Source organism: Lissotriton vulgaris, chromosome 5 (genome assembly GCF_964263255.1).
Source record: "Lissotriton vulgaris chromosome 5, aLisVul1.2, whole genome shotgun sequence".
Classification (NCBI taxonomy): Eukaryota; Metazoa; Chordata; class Amphibia; order Caudata; family Salamandridae; genus Lissotriton; species Lissotriton vulgaris.
This window is the reverse complement of record NC_141693.1, coordinates 1040019507-1040032667: the sequence shown is the minus strand read 5'-3', so window position 1 is coordinate 1040032667 and position 13161 is coordinate 1040019507. Positions and strand designations below refer to the sequence as shown.

General features: G+C 43.5%; 1 pseudogene; it reads left to right on the top strand.

Annotated features, from left to right (window-relative positions):
• The first annotated feature begins 2718 nt into the window (after positions 1–2718).
• On the top strand, positions 2719–7085 carry LOC147711958 (uncharacterized; annotated as a pseudogene).
• The last annotated feature ends 6076 nt before the right edge of the window (positions 7086–13161 follow it).

The following is a 13161-nucleotide window of genomic DNA, read 5'->3' as shown; positions in this document are numbered from 1 at the left end:
AAATACCTTAATATAAGGTTGGGTAGTCTGCCAACTAATGCCGAGCATCCTAAGTGGAAGTCCCAAGAAAGTGAAGGGTGCGGGCTATGTGGTGCAGCAAGACAAGACTTTATCCACCTGATTTGCATCTGCCCGGCTCTCATACAGGAACGTTGGAATTGGTTAAAAGCCAAGTTCAAGCAGTTTGGAATACGTACCTGTAGGTCTGCGATTATACTAACATTATGTACCAAAGACTCGCAATTCATCTGTAGATCAATCAAATTTATTGAATATTTTGAGAAAAAGCAAAGAACATTGGCAAAATCTTGAACTTGGAACTGTTATTCCTTACCCTAGAAAGACACTTGTTTAACCTCCATTTTTAAATTTTATTATTCTCACATTAGTGTAAATTTTCTGTGTTTTTAGCATATTATCACATTTCTATTTTTGTAATGGTTTTAATTAACTATACAATAAAGTTTTCAACAACAGTATGGTCATCATTTCTTGCACAAATCTGCAAACCCTAGAAATGTATTAATGTATAACCAATGGAACATTATCCTACGCCACCAAAGGGTAGCTCAAAAACATTTTATGGCAAATTTCCATACTTTTCAGGGTTTAATACTTCCAATCCACAATCATTTTACTTTAAAAATGTTAATAAGACAGGAATGAAAAGTATGTTGACCAATACCAAGAACATTTATTCTGCAGCCTTTTATGCTCAGCTGTCTACCTTAGGTTTTGACTTTTGGAAAGACAACATTGAGACGAAAACTGTCTGGGGCACAAAAGGTTGGCAAGTGCAGGGGGTAGAAGCTTTATTTAGAGCCTTCATCATCCCAGAGCAAATAATGTTTTTGAATGACACTGTCCATCAGACATCTTGTCTTGGGTTAGCCAAGATAAAAGATCTAAACAAACCTATATGTACACCTGTTGGTAATAACACTTCAGAGGGGGAGGTCAACGTACATACTATTTTGCACTACTACAGAACAAATCCAGATTGGAAAAAATGGTTAATCTGGCCCACAGACACAAACACTTATCAAGATAGATTCCTGAATAAAACACGGGGGTTCAAATTCACTAGGCTAGCTCCAAGATATGTTCAGAGACAGCATCCAGGAATAGTAACAACATACAGTGTAGGGAAGCTATGCCTTGAATGGCTACATAGATCTACACTTAAGGATGTTAAACAACACTTATCTTAAAGATGGCGCTGATTTTAGAGAATTCTTGATAGGACCAAGAACACCTCATCATAAAGGTTTTAAACACGCCAGTATCTATGCTACGTATTATAATGAAGCATGGAAGATTACGCACACAGAGACTGCAGAACGAATACGAGAAATTGATTGTATTAACTTAGAGAAATCTCTCTCTGTAATTGACAATGGGTTAACAACTCTGTCATCCAGGATATATTCTTTGGACAGCATAGTATCCTCTGCCATAGACATCATGAAACAGGACTTGGTCATGTTGCAACATGGTCAGTCGCAATTACGTTCTATAATGGTATTAGGCTGGACTTTACAAAATTTACGTTCAGGCTATGTGCCTTGGCGTCTAATCAACACCAGATCACTGTTTTCAGAATTTAATCTCACTGATAAACAGATCAAACTGGCACAGAGGGGAGCAGACTATATGGTGCTGAGCATTAAAAAACTGGAAAGATTGCCATTAACTGTCGCTGAAAGACCAGCCACAGAATGGATTATGCATGGAACACTCACTCTGCCTGTTTCAATTTTCCATTTTCAGTATTGCTTAAAACATATACCAGCAGGCATATATGAAAGGTTGGGTAAAGAATAAATCAAGACATTCTGGGAATTACCATACACACACAGAGGATGTATGACGTTACAACGCATACATTTACATCGCGGTACTTTACATCACGGTTTTTACAACACAAGTGGTTACAACAACTTGCATTGGAGGGCGCTGATCTTAGGAGTAGTATAATTTACTATTCCAACTCCAGTCTATGTACAGAAGGGAAGGTGTTGGATAGTACATTTTATGGCAAGAACGGAGGCTCCTATTATGCCTTCTTTTCTTGCTTTATTCCAAATAGCAGCAAGATAAGTAAAGGACAACAATACCCAGAAGCCACAGCAGAATAACTACTGGGCAATGGAATTGAACAAAACAGTGTACCAATTACAGTAACGATAGTATGTATGGACAGATCTGACCACGAGTAGTCCTCTTTTTTTGCTGCTACGCAGTCAGAAAAGTCATATTTCCTTGTTTCTCTCTCGTTTCTAGTGTTTATTGCATTGTATTGCTCGTTTGTTTAATATATTGCTTGTACCCCTCGAGCGCCGCTTGCACTCGTTTCTATTCTGTGCCTTCGAGTGCAGCTCGCGCTCGTTTTCTGTCAATACCGGTCCCGTTTTCGGACCTGTCTCCCCCCCCCTCGCGCTTAGCGGTTAGTTTCTCACGCTGCGCGCTTCCTCTGCTCCAGTGTAGCCTTAACGCATTTTCTGCCGAAGCTGTTCTGTGAGGCTCCCTTTGTTCGGTCCTTTTGTTTCTTCTTCCTTCACGGACCCCGCCCCCAGGGGAGTGTTTTCCCTCACGCTCACACCCCCTTTTCCAATCTTTTTCAATTTAACCCTCTCCTCACTGCCATTTTGTCCCATTATGGAGGTTTCAAGCTCCCCTGAGCTGGACAATGATGAAAGTGAAGCTTTCAAACATGACCTTAGTCATTTTATTAATTCCTCAGTGGAGACAGCTGTGGAAGCTTCTATGAATCATGTTTCTAAGCACATGGAGAACTATCTCTTGAGCCTTATGACCAAAGCTTTGGCCCATTCTGTGGGGGAAAGCAGAACGCGTAAACTGGTTCCTTCTACTACTATTTCAAAAAAAATTTCACTGCTGAGTTGTGAGTTGTCCTCGCATCCGACTGAGGGCTTGGTCCCTCCCAGGCCTCCTACCGCGGAGGGGTTTAAGACTGTGGGCAAAAGTAAATCCAAAAGTAAAAAGTGGAGGTTCCTAAGAAGCTGGTCATTGACTCCATCCCCGATACGGATGATGATGATGATATGGGTGACACTGACGATCTGGCAGACCTCTTTCAGATTAATGATCCTCCTTCTCCGAAGAAGGCTAGACTTGACGCGTTTGCGTCCCAACCTGTGCTTGACTCGGAGGGCAATCCTATGTTTGACCCTTCTACTATACGACACCCTAATTCTACAGAATGGTTTCCCATCCCCCATGTGGATGATTATATCTCCTCCAAATTACGTCTTCCTCTGGACAAGTCTGTTAGAGCTAAACTCAAGTCTGAATGTCCCAAACCTTCTTTACCTTCTCATATCACTGTCACTCCTTCCATTGATCAACCTCTCCTTACTTTCTTTTCGAAATTTGGCAAGGATCCTCGCAAGGGTGTGGACAGAGCTTGGTCCACTTGTCAGGACAAATTGCTAGATGTTGTTGGTCCTTTGGCCCAGGTGCTGGACATGGCGGAGACTGCCGCCTAGAGGGGTCTGATCTCAACCCTGAGGATATTTCTCTTTGGATTCAAAGATCCTTTTGCCTTTTGGGCAATGCCAACGCTGTAATTATTCATGAACGCCGCAAGGGCCTGTTAATAAAACTAGATCCAAAGTTGGCGAATCTGGCCTCGCAGGATCCTGGCGTCAAGGCGGATGGAATCCTTTTTGGTGATTCCCTTGTTAAGGACCTCAGCCGTTATCTATCTACCTTTGCTTCATTAGACAAAGCCCAATTCTCCATTAAGAAAGTCTTCGCCCCTCGGGTTTTTGGCAGGGCCGGCAGAGGCAGGAACCGCTCTTCCGGCCGCGGTTATCAAAACCAAGGTTCCAGAGGTGCAGCCAATTCCGGCTATCAGGAGTGCAAGCCACAATTCTACCCCCAACGAGGTCGTGGCTTCCGTGGCCATGGACAAAAAGGCTTCCGTAACAACAACAGCCACGCCAATACCCAAGGTAAGCCTCTCTCCTCCAATCGGAGGACATCTGTCTCTTTTTCTTCACAGGTGGCGCACTCTCACAGCGGACCCTTGGGTCCTCAATTCTGTCCAAGGTTATCTCATAGAATTCTACGCTCCTCCTTTCCAGGCTATTTTTCCTCCGCCTCTGGTTTTTTCTGCAGACGTAGCTCAGCTCGTCTCACAGGAAGTTCAAAATATTTTTCTCAAACAAGCTATCCTCATAGCTCCCTTCGATCCCTCCGGTTTTCTAAGCTCTCTCTTTTTGGTCCGGAAAAAGAACAAAAAGGTCCGTCCTGTCATCAATCTCAAGTGGTTCAACCAATTCGTGGTTTATCCTCACTTCAAGATGGAGACCATCATCCATCTCAGGGACACATTGCGTCCATCCGACTGGATGGTCAGACTGGACCTACAAGATGCCTATCTCTCAATTCCCATTCAAAACTCTAACACGAAGTATCTTCAATTTCAGTGGCTCGGTGTCACCTACCGCTTTTGTTCGCTTCCTTTCGGTCTTTCTTCCGCTCCTTGGTGCTTCACCAAGGTGATGAAACCTGTCGTGTCTTATCTAAGGTCTCTGGGCATTCATCTAATCATTTACCTACTATATCTTACTCATGCATACCGACAAACAGTTTCTTCTTGCCAACCTCAGTGTGACTCAGTCTCTTCTCCTCGACCTTGGCTTTCTGATCAACTCAGAAAAATCCATGCTAGTTCCATCTCAAAGTATAGAGTTTCTGGGCTTTCGGGTAGATTCTTCCACCGCTTCTCTTTACCTTCCACAATCCAAGGTTACAGCCATTCGAACGGAGATACGTCAGGTTCACCCGGCTCTCCCAAGTGTCCCTTCGTTCTCTTGCAAGGATAGTGGGCCTTCTTTCGGCGTCTATTCAAGCCATCTTTCCCGGCCCTCTGCATTATCGCGCCCTTCAACGTTTGAAGATAAGACATCTCCGCAAAGGACTGGCGTATTCCGATCTCATTCAACTAGACCTAGAGTCACGCCTCAAACTTCAATGGTGGATCGACCATTTAGATGCGTGGAACGGAAGAACGATCTTCGCGATGGCCCCAGATCTTGTCTTAGAATCAGATGCCAGTCTGTCGGGTTGGGGCGCCCCATGTGGTTCAATCTCGACTGGAGGTACATGGTCTCCAGAGGAGTCATCATTGCACATCAACTGTTTAGAGATGCTGGCAGGCTCCTTTGCAATTCGCAGTCTGGCCAAAAACAAAGCAAGGTGTTCCATTCTTCTTCGGATGGACAATGTTTCTGCGGTCCGCTACATAAAGCATCTCGGTGGCACAAAATCCAAACCCCTCGCAGAACTTGCAAAGAGTCTTTGGGAATTCTGTCTCCAGCACAAACTGTCCCTTCGGGCGGAGTATCTGCCGGGCAATCTCAACGCCATTGCGGATTGGCACTCTTGTTATCTTCGAGATTCAAGCGACTGGAAGCTTCTTCCCTCCGTCTTTCTTTCTCTTTCCAGAAAATGGGGCCCTTTCTCTATCGATCTTTTTGCTTCCCGTCTCAATTCTCAACTTCCCGCTTTCTTCAGTTGGCGACCGGATCCTCTCGCTCTGGCGACGGATGCCTTTCTCCAGGACTGGTCCCTTCACCTCAATTATGCTTTCCCTCCATTCCTGATGATAAACAGGGTGCTTGCCGACGTCAGTCAACCTCCTTGGTTCTTTTGGCTCCTTTCTGGCAAGCTCCAATCTGGTTTCCTTCGCTCCTGGAACTGGCGTGGACTTTCCGATTCTTCTTCCTTTCAGCGAAGATCTCCTCCTAGACCCTCAGGGTTTCCCCCACGCCATGATCCTGGACCAATCCCTGGTTCTTTCAGCATGGAAAATTTCCGGTCTTCCTCTTCTGACATCCTCGTTTCACAGGAAGCTTCACTCTTTATCAGTCAAGCTTGGGCCCCGGGCACTTCCAGAGCCTACAAGTCAGCCTGGACTTTATGATCAAGCTGGTGTCTGGAACGGTCTGTCGATCCTTTTTCAGCCCCTCTAAGTTTTGTTGTCAACTTTCTCGCTTCTGAAGCTAGCGCGGGTAAATCTTACCGCACTGTCAAACTTTACAGATCCACTATCTCTCTGAACCACTGTCCCATTGACAATAAGCCAGTAGGTGCTCATCATTTGGTGTGTCGTCTTCTCCGAGGAGTTTGATTCTCGAAACCTCCGTTGGCTAAGTATTCCGTTTTATGGGATGTTAATTTGGTGTTTAAATTGTTTATTTCATGGCCTGACAATGATGCTCTCTCTCTCAAAATGCTTTCAGCCAAACTTACCATGTTATTGTGCTTAATATCAATCAAACGTGTTTCTGATGTCAAGGCTTTGGATTTGTCTTCCAGACAATTTTCGCCTTCTGGTGTTTTGTTTCAAGTTCACAAGCGTACCAAAACCAATTTACAAACTGTGTTTTATCCCTATTTCCCTTCTCAGCCTCAGCTCTGTGTTGGTCAATGCCTGAAAAGTTATGAACAAAAAACAGCTGATCTCAGGACCTCTTCTCATTCGCAATTGCTCATTTCATTTCACAAACCCCATCTTCCTGTTTCCGCTGCCACGCTCGCCCGTTGGGTGCGTTGGATTATGTCCCTAGTGGGCATTGACATTTCCGCCTTTGGTGCTCACTCTGCTAGGGGTGCTATGGCCTCTAAATCCTTTTGGGCCGGCTCTCGTTTGGAGGATATCCTGAAATCAGCAGATTGGTCTAATGATTCTGTTTTCAAAACATTTCATTGCAAACCTGTTGTTACTGCTTCTTCTTTGGTTGTTAATATGCTTTGAACAAGCATAATAGGAGCCTCCCTTCTTGCCATAAAATGTAGATTTTCCTAGTACTTATGACGGAAAGTCTTAATTTTATTAAAGGCACGGAGGCAAGTATTATCCCACCTCTGCATTACTAACTATATCTGTTTTTTTCCACTCTTAGGAACTCCAGCTTTACCACCAGCCTCCTCCTAAGACTGTATCTGCTGCTGTGGACTGTCTTCCTTCATCTGGATCAACGTCTCTCTTCCGTTGGACTTTCTCCCATCATTATCCTGCACTTCTGGGTTTCCTTCAGGATTTATTTGCTTGAATTTTGTCTTTTTGCATTCTGTTTGCGATTGATCCTCTGTTTGTGCATTCTCACTGACTTTCTCGCACAAGAAAAGAGGACTACTCGTGGTCAGATCTGTCCATATATACTATTGTTACTGTGATTGGTACACTGTTTGTTTTGTTCAATCCCATTGGCCAGTAGTTCTTCTGCTGCGCCTTCTGGGTATTGTTGTTCTTTACTTATCTTGCTGCTATTTGGAATAAATCAAGAAAAGGAGGCATAATACTTGCCTCCGTGTCTTTAATAAAATTAAGACTTTCCGTCATAAGTACTAGGAAAATCTACATTATACTATTCCTTGTCCTAGAGCGCCATCCAGCGCAAGTCGTTGTAAAAACCACAATGTACAGACCCTCCAGGAATTCGCGATTTCGCCGTTTGCCGCGAAATCGGCACTTTTGCAAAAATGCTGCGATTTTTGCAAAAATGCCTGCAAAATCGGCAATTTTGTAAAAAAAAAAATCAATCCAAATCTGCACAGGTCTAGTTTGGTGGCAACGTGTAACCTATGCAAGGGCAACAACACACATGCAGTGTTGTGTCGAGCCTTGGTAATGGGAGGCTCTTTCTTGCCCACCAGAGCGCCTTAGTCCAAGGGCATCATTTAAAGACTTTCATTATTATTTATGTTGTGTTTAGCCAGTAATCCAAGAAGTCCAGCTAAATATGGCCAAAGTAAAGTCTGTGCAGTTGCCATGACTTTAGGTAAGCCTTATGATGGTAATAAATTTGCATGAGCTTAAATTGTTTATTTCTGGCGACTTCCTTCACTTCATTCTCCATCTGGGACTAAATCCTCGAGGTCAGTAGTTCAACTATCACGGGTAGGCGTCATGTCTGTGCGCCTATTGTCATTCAAGGCATCATACAGACAGGATAAGAGACCCCTACACGAACCCACATCCAATATGACACTCAGGGCGCAAATTATTCTGGTTCCCCTGGACATGTCGTCCGTATCTCCTGGGCTGTGTGGAAAATATTTGCATATTTTAGGAACTGTTCTAATGTCACTCCAAATATTGTCCCTACCTCCTCTATCGTTACAAATGTGCCATTGAGGTACAGATCCACTGCCCTCTAACAGCCGGCAAGCGTCCACTGAGACATGTCCATCAGGGATCAGATGAGGAGAATAGGTTGTAGCAACCAGAGTGGGTAAGTCTGGCATATAGCGCCCGTCTCAACACCAGAGTTACTGTTTGTTCCCAAACCTGCACTACCTGTCGTACTATGAAAGGTTTGCCCTCTGGTACTTTGCATCTGCACATGAATTACCTGGGGAGGTCTCTTTCTGCCACCAGACCCGTCAGGAGCCTCTTCTCCGAGTGAAGCTCATTCAGTGCACTACAGCGCTGCACACTGCAGGAGCCCTGCCTTATAGTATAAATACAGATCCTGGTGTCCCAGCCTGCCATCTGCCTGGTCTAACTTCAGGACATCTAACCTGACTCTTACTTCTCTTATCCGCCCATACCAATGATGCCAGCAGCCCATTACATTTCTTAAACACGGAGCCTGGCAAAGCACAGAATGAGTCCTGCATAGCTTATAGGCACCGGGGTAATAACATCATTTTACTCAAGGCAACCCTGCCCATGATGGACAGAGGAGGGTTCTCCAAAACTGTATGGAAGCTGACAGGCCAGTCACCATTCGTCCTATATTCAGGTCATATTGCTGTCTTTGAGTCGTGTTCCACCTGTATTTCTAAATTTTGGAACTTCACAGTCACCCAGTGAGGACCTATGCAAGGGTGGTCAGCCCTTTGTTCGGATGCCGGCAGCCATATTTTCCCTTCCGGGCTTTTGGGGAGAGTGGCTACAGCAACAATTTGTGGAACAGCAGAAAAGTCATTTTAAATGGTTGCAAAAGCCCTGGGCATTTAAACAATAAAAAAAACAACAAAAAAAGCCTTCAAAACTTTCCCTTCCCTGGGGGCGCTGGTTTTTTCTTGTCCCAGGGGGCAAATATGCAATATAAAACATAAATATACAAGGGATGTTGATCATGGTTGGGTGGCCGACTCCGTCCCTCACTGAGCAAGACATCCATGGCATAACACCATGACCTTCATCTTCAAGTTTGTGACACTGACTGGGTGCAAGGTAATTAGACAGAGGCATGGCTTGTGTTCCTCTGTTTGTACAGATAGTCCAAAATGTATTTCACGCAAGTGCATTGTTGCATTTGAACAATTTACATCTTCTCCAGCAGCTCGGCTGGAAAGGGTAGTGAGAATGTAGCCCGAGTATAAGCATTATGATACACTAGCAGACTTGCACTTGACAATGCTTTCATTAATAAATGTAAAGGGCTGATGTGCAGGATCAGGGTTCTGTAAGTCCCAAAAGACAGAGGTCCTTGAACAAACTACAGCATTTTAAATGTTAAATCAAAATTAAGAATAATTGCGATTGGCAAAAAGGGAGTTCGATTTCAATTCCAAATCAAAGATGCATAAAATTGTATTAAGTCGAGAGAGGTCAAAATATAATAGAATATGCGATAAACAAATATTATTCAGTGATGAACTAACATAAATGTACTCAGTTCCTAAGTCAAATGAGAGTAATTTATTTTTTAATATGAGATAATAGCCATTCTCTTACTTCCCTATACAGACCCTCAAGGATTTCCCGATTTTAGGTTGAAAATTAATGATTATGAGTAAAATAAAGTGCCGCAGAAATGCCGCTAAATTTCCATATTTGTGCCGCTAAATTTCCATATTTGTGCCGCTAAATTTGCTAATCCATGCCACTATATCCTGGGGGGTCTGGTAATTCCCGCGTTGTAAACGATGTTTCCCCACACAGATGTTGGAGTGGGGGAAAAGAAGTGTTTCTTAGTTGTAAAAATTGTGAAAACGCACTAAGCGGTTCTCTCCTTTGTCAGGGTATTAATTTACATGGGGCCTGCGATGGTTCCTCTAACAACTTATCCCGCCACCTGCAAGGTTCACCAGCTGCGGTGATTGATTCAATTTTTGGACAACTTTCTAATGGAAGTTTCCTCATGTTGAATGATCACAGCTGCTGTGGCATGTTGCCAGGTTTACCCTATCTAGTAACTGTGTCATACAGGGTCACTTGCTGTATGCAAGTATTGTTTCCTAAAACCAAGACAGACCGGGAGTCGCTACTTTGGCCTTCAATGAACATCTCCTCTATACGAATTGATACTTTAAGCAGAATGAAAGTCATTCTTATACAAAAAACTGACGTATGATCTGCAAGGTGCAAGGACTTCTGCAGAGATACATTCCCTTTTAACTACAAATTGCCCTATACATTTCTCGGAAATGTTAAGTCGTATGTTAAACATGTCTGATATGAGCGGTATTGTACATGTATTTAAGACAATTTTTTCGGGACTGCTAGCACCTTTTGAAGCAGTCCTAGGAATATTTCCAAACTTCGTGCACTCTGTGTTTGGTGGATTGCCTCCCATTTTGGGTCTCGCTGCAGGGATACTATTTTTGCTCCTTTTGCTGCGATATGGCAAGTCAATCCGCAAGGGACACCCAGTACACCGAGGAGAACACTCTACTGGCGATGAAGTGTCATGAACGCATCGTCCACATTTTGGGACTACCTTGTCTAAGAGAATTGAATACCACATGGTTTCTATCATTCAGACCAATTTGGCAAGATTGCATCTTACCTGTTCTACGATGCCTGCTATGCAGAGAAGAATGCGTGCTAGAGACCTGTCTGACACTCCCATCAGTTATGCCAACGGATGTTGATACTTTGCTTGGACCAGTAACGGCTCATGCACTGTGTTGTCCCCAGTGGCTACCAATCCTGAGGACGGCATTCATTGAGATCTCACAGACGCAAAATGTTACTGTTGAGGTACGAGAAACAACAAGCACACAGGTTCCATCTAATACGAACATTGCTAATGCAACCAATGCTGATGGCGATGCTTCACATCTATGTGTGATTGATCTTCTTAACGAGGTAATCCAACTTTCACCTACAATGGTAGACAAATTCTTTACAGGCTTAGAAGATTTGATGTTTTCTCCAAACCCTAACACTGACTTTTGATTTGGCACACAGTGTTCTGAGAGAATCTGAATTCGACCTTCATTTTTTCAAAACAAAGTTCCAACTTTGGAACTCTTTTTCCTATGATTAATTTTTAATTTAAAAATTTGTGTTTTTTGTTTTTGGCACAAGTAATCTGCTTAAAGTAGAACTATTCATAGAGAACTAGAATTCTTTGAAAACTTCCAGAGACATTATTTGACCTTTTCCTCATACCAACAGTTATATTTACTATGACATGAAATGGTTTCGGCACCTTTTTTCTTCTGTATTTACAAGCCATTTCATAAATGTATTTTCGTGATTCATTTCGTTAACATTTTCGAATGTCAAAACTATATGCTTTGAATGACACATTGCTTTGAATGCGTACAGCATGAATGCTCTTTTCGTGTACAACCAGTACCAATGCATTTTTATGTATTTTGGGTGGGTTTTTTAACACATCATGTTTAGATATGCTAACTGTGTTTAGAACTTAGTATTTAGTAGAAGTCATACATAAGAAAGTGGAGTGGGTGTTGTGTATCATTTTAGATTCCGAATGGATTTTCCAGATTCATGCCCTTATATAGGTACAATTCGCATTGCCCTTATATAGGCCTAGAAATCAAGCCCTTATGTAGGCATAGCCCATGCTACCCAAATACAGGCATGGCTACTTCCATCCGTTCACCAAAAGTCACAACAATTTCTTGGAAAACCAGCTTAAGCCATTAGGACTTCCCCTTGCTTGAATATTGATTTCTCCAAGAACTCAGTTAGTTTTACAATAGGGGTGGGCAGAATTTGCGAAATTCACTTTCGCAAACTATCGGGAAAATGTTAAAAATGTCCGCAAACACGCGATAATATCGCGATATTTTCTGCGTGATCGCGGATCGCCAACTTACCCATGCGGTTGTTCACAGGCGCGGCCATTTTGTTTTCACTTGTCCCGCCCGCCTGCGATGCTTACTTCCTGTTCCGGGTCACGCAATGCATGCTCGCGCCTGTTCTCGGTACGTATTTTCTGTTCGGGAAAGCTTTTACTTGTTCGCACCACTTTTTGTGTGCTCGGGGAGAAAATATCGTGCGAACTTGCGCATGTGGTCGCAATGGGCGGGGCCATCTTGTTTTTCACTCTATTGCATGGTTCTGGGGCCTGATTTTCCATCCTCCCTCTATCTTTCCAATCCTTTGTTCCAAGACACTTTTTAAAAATCTTTTTTATTTATTATCTCTCTGACTATTTTCCTGCTTCTATATGTTTGGTTTTTGTCTACTTTTTTTGTGTTTTGTAGCTACTTTTTCACTCTTTTTCTATTGCCCGCTGTTTTCATTTCTTTTACTTACTTTTTAAATTTTATTACCTTTTCTTTCCCGCCCGTCTCACTCTCCCCAGAACCATGTCAAAGGGTAGGGCTCACCGCAGCCAGACCCGCGACCGCCTTCCTTGCGGAAGGTGGCGCCCACAATGGTTGAAGGCACGGGCCATTTTTGAAGAGGTGTAATTGGCTGCACTAGTTTTCCTTGTGCAGCGCCACCTCCCCTCAATCCTGGTAGCAGGTGGCAGGCCTGGGTCCGGGTACGGGATCCGGTAGCGTCAACAGCGGTGGGGGAAGGTGCGCCGGGCAGTGTTCCGCTGCTCTGGGGTCCGGCTCACCCAGGCCCAGTTGACTCACAGGTGGTGAGACATCCTGGACCGTGAGCAGGACCTGCTGGACCTGCTAGGAGTGAAGGTCCCGGGTCTTGGTGAGTAACTTTTTAATTATTACTACTTTGTGTCTGTTCTTCTGCTCTGTGTTATATATTGCGAATATCTTTATTTTCTTCCAACCAAATAGAATGTTGCTGCTTACATTCCAGGTTATTTACGTTGAAAAGTCTTCTGTTATTGTTATGACACAGGTGCTCCTCTGCGCTACTACTAATCTTACTTGTTTGCAACTTTGAGTTTGCACTCGCTTAGCGTGATTATGTAAGAGTTTATTTTAGAGAAATTAAGTTACGTA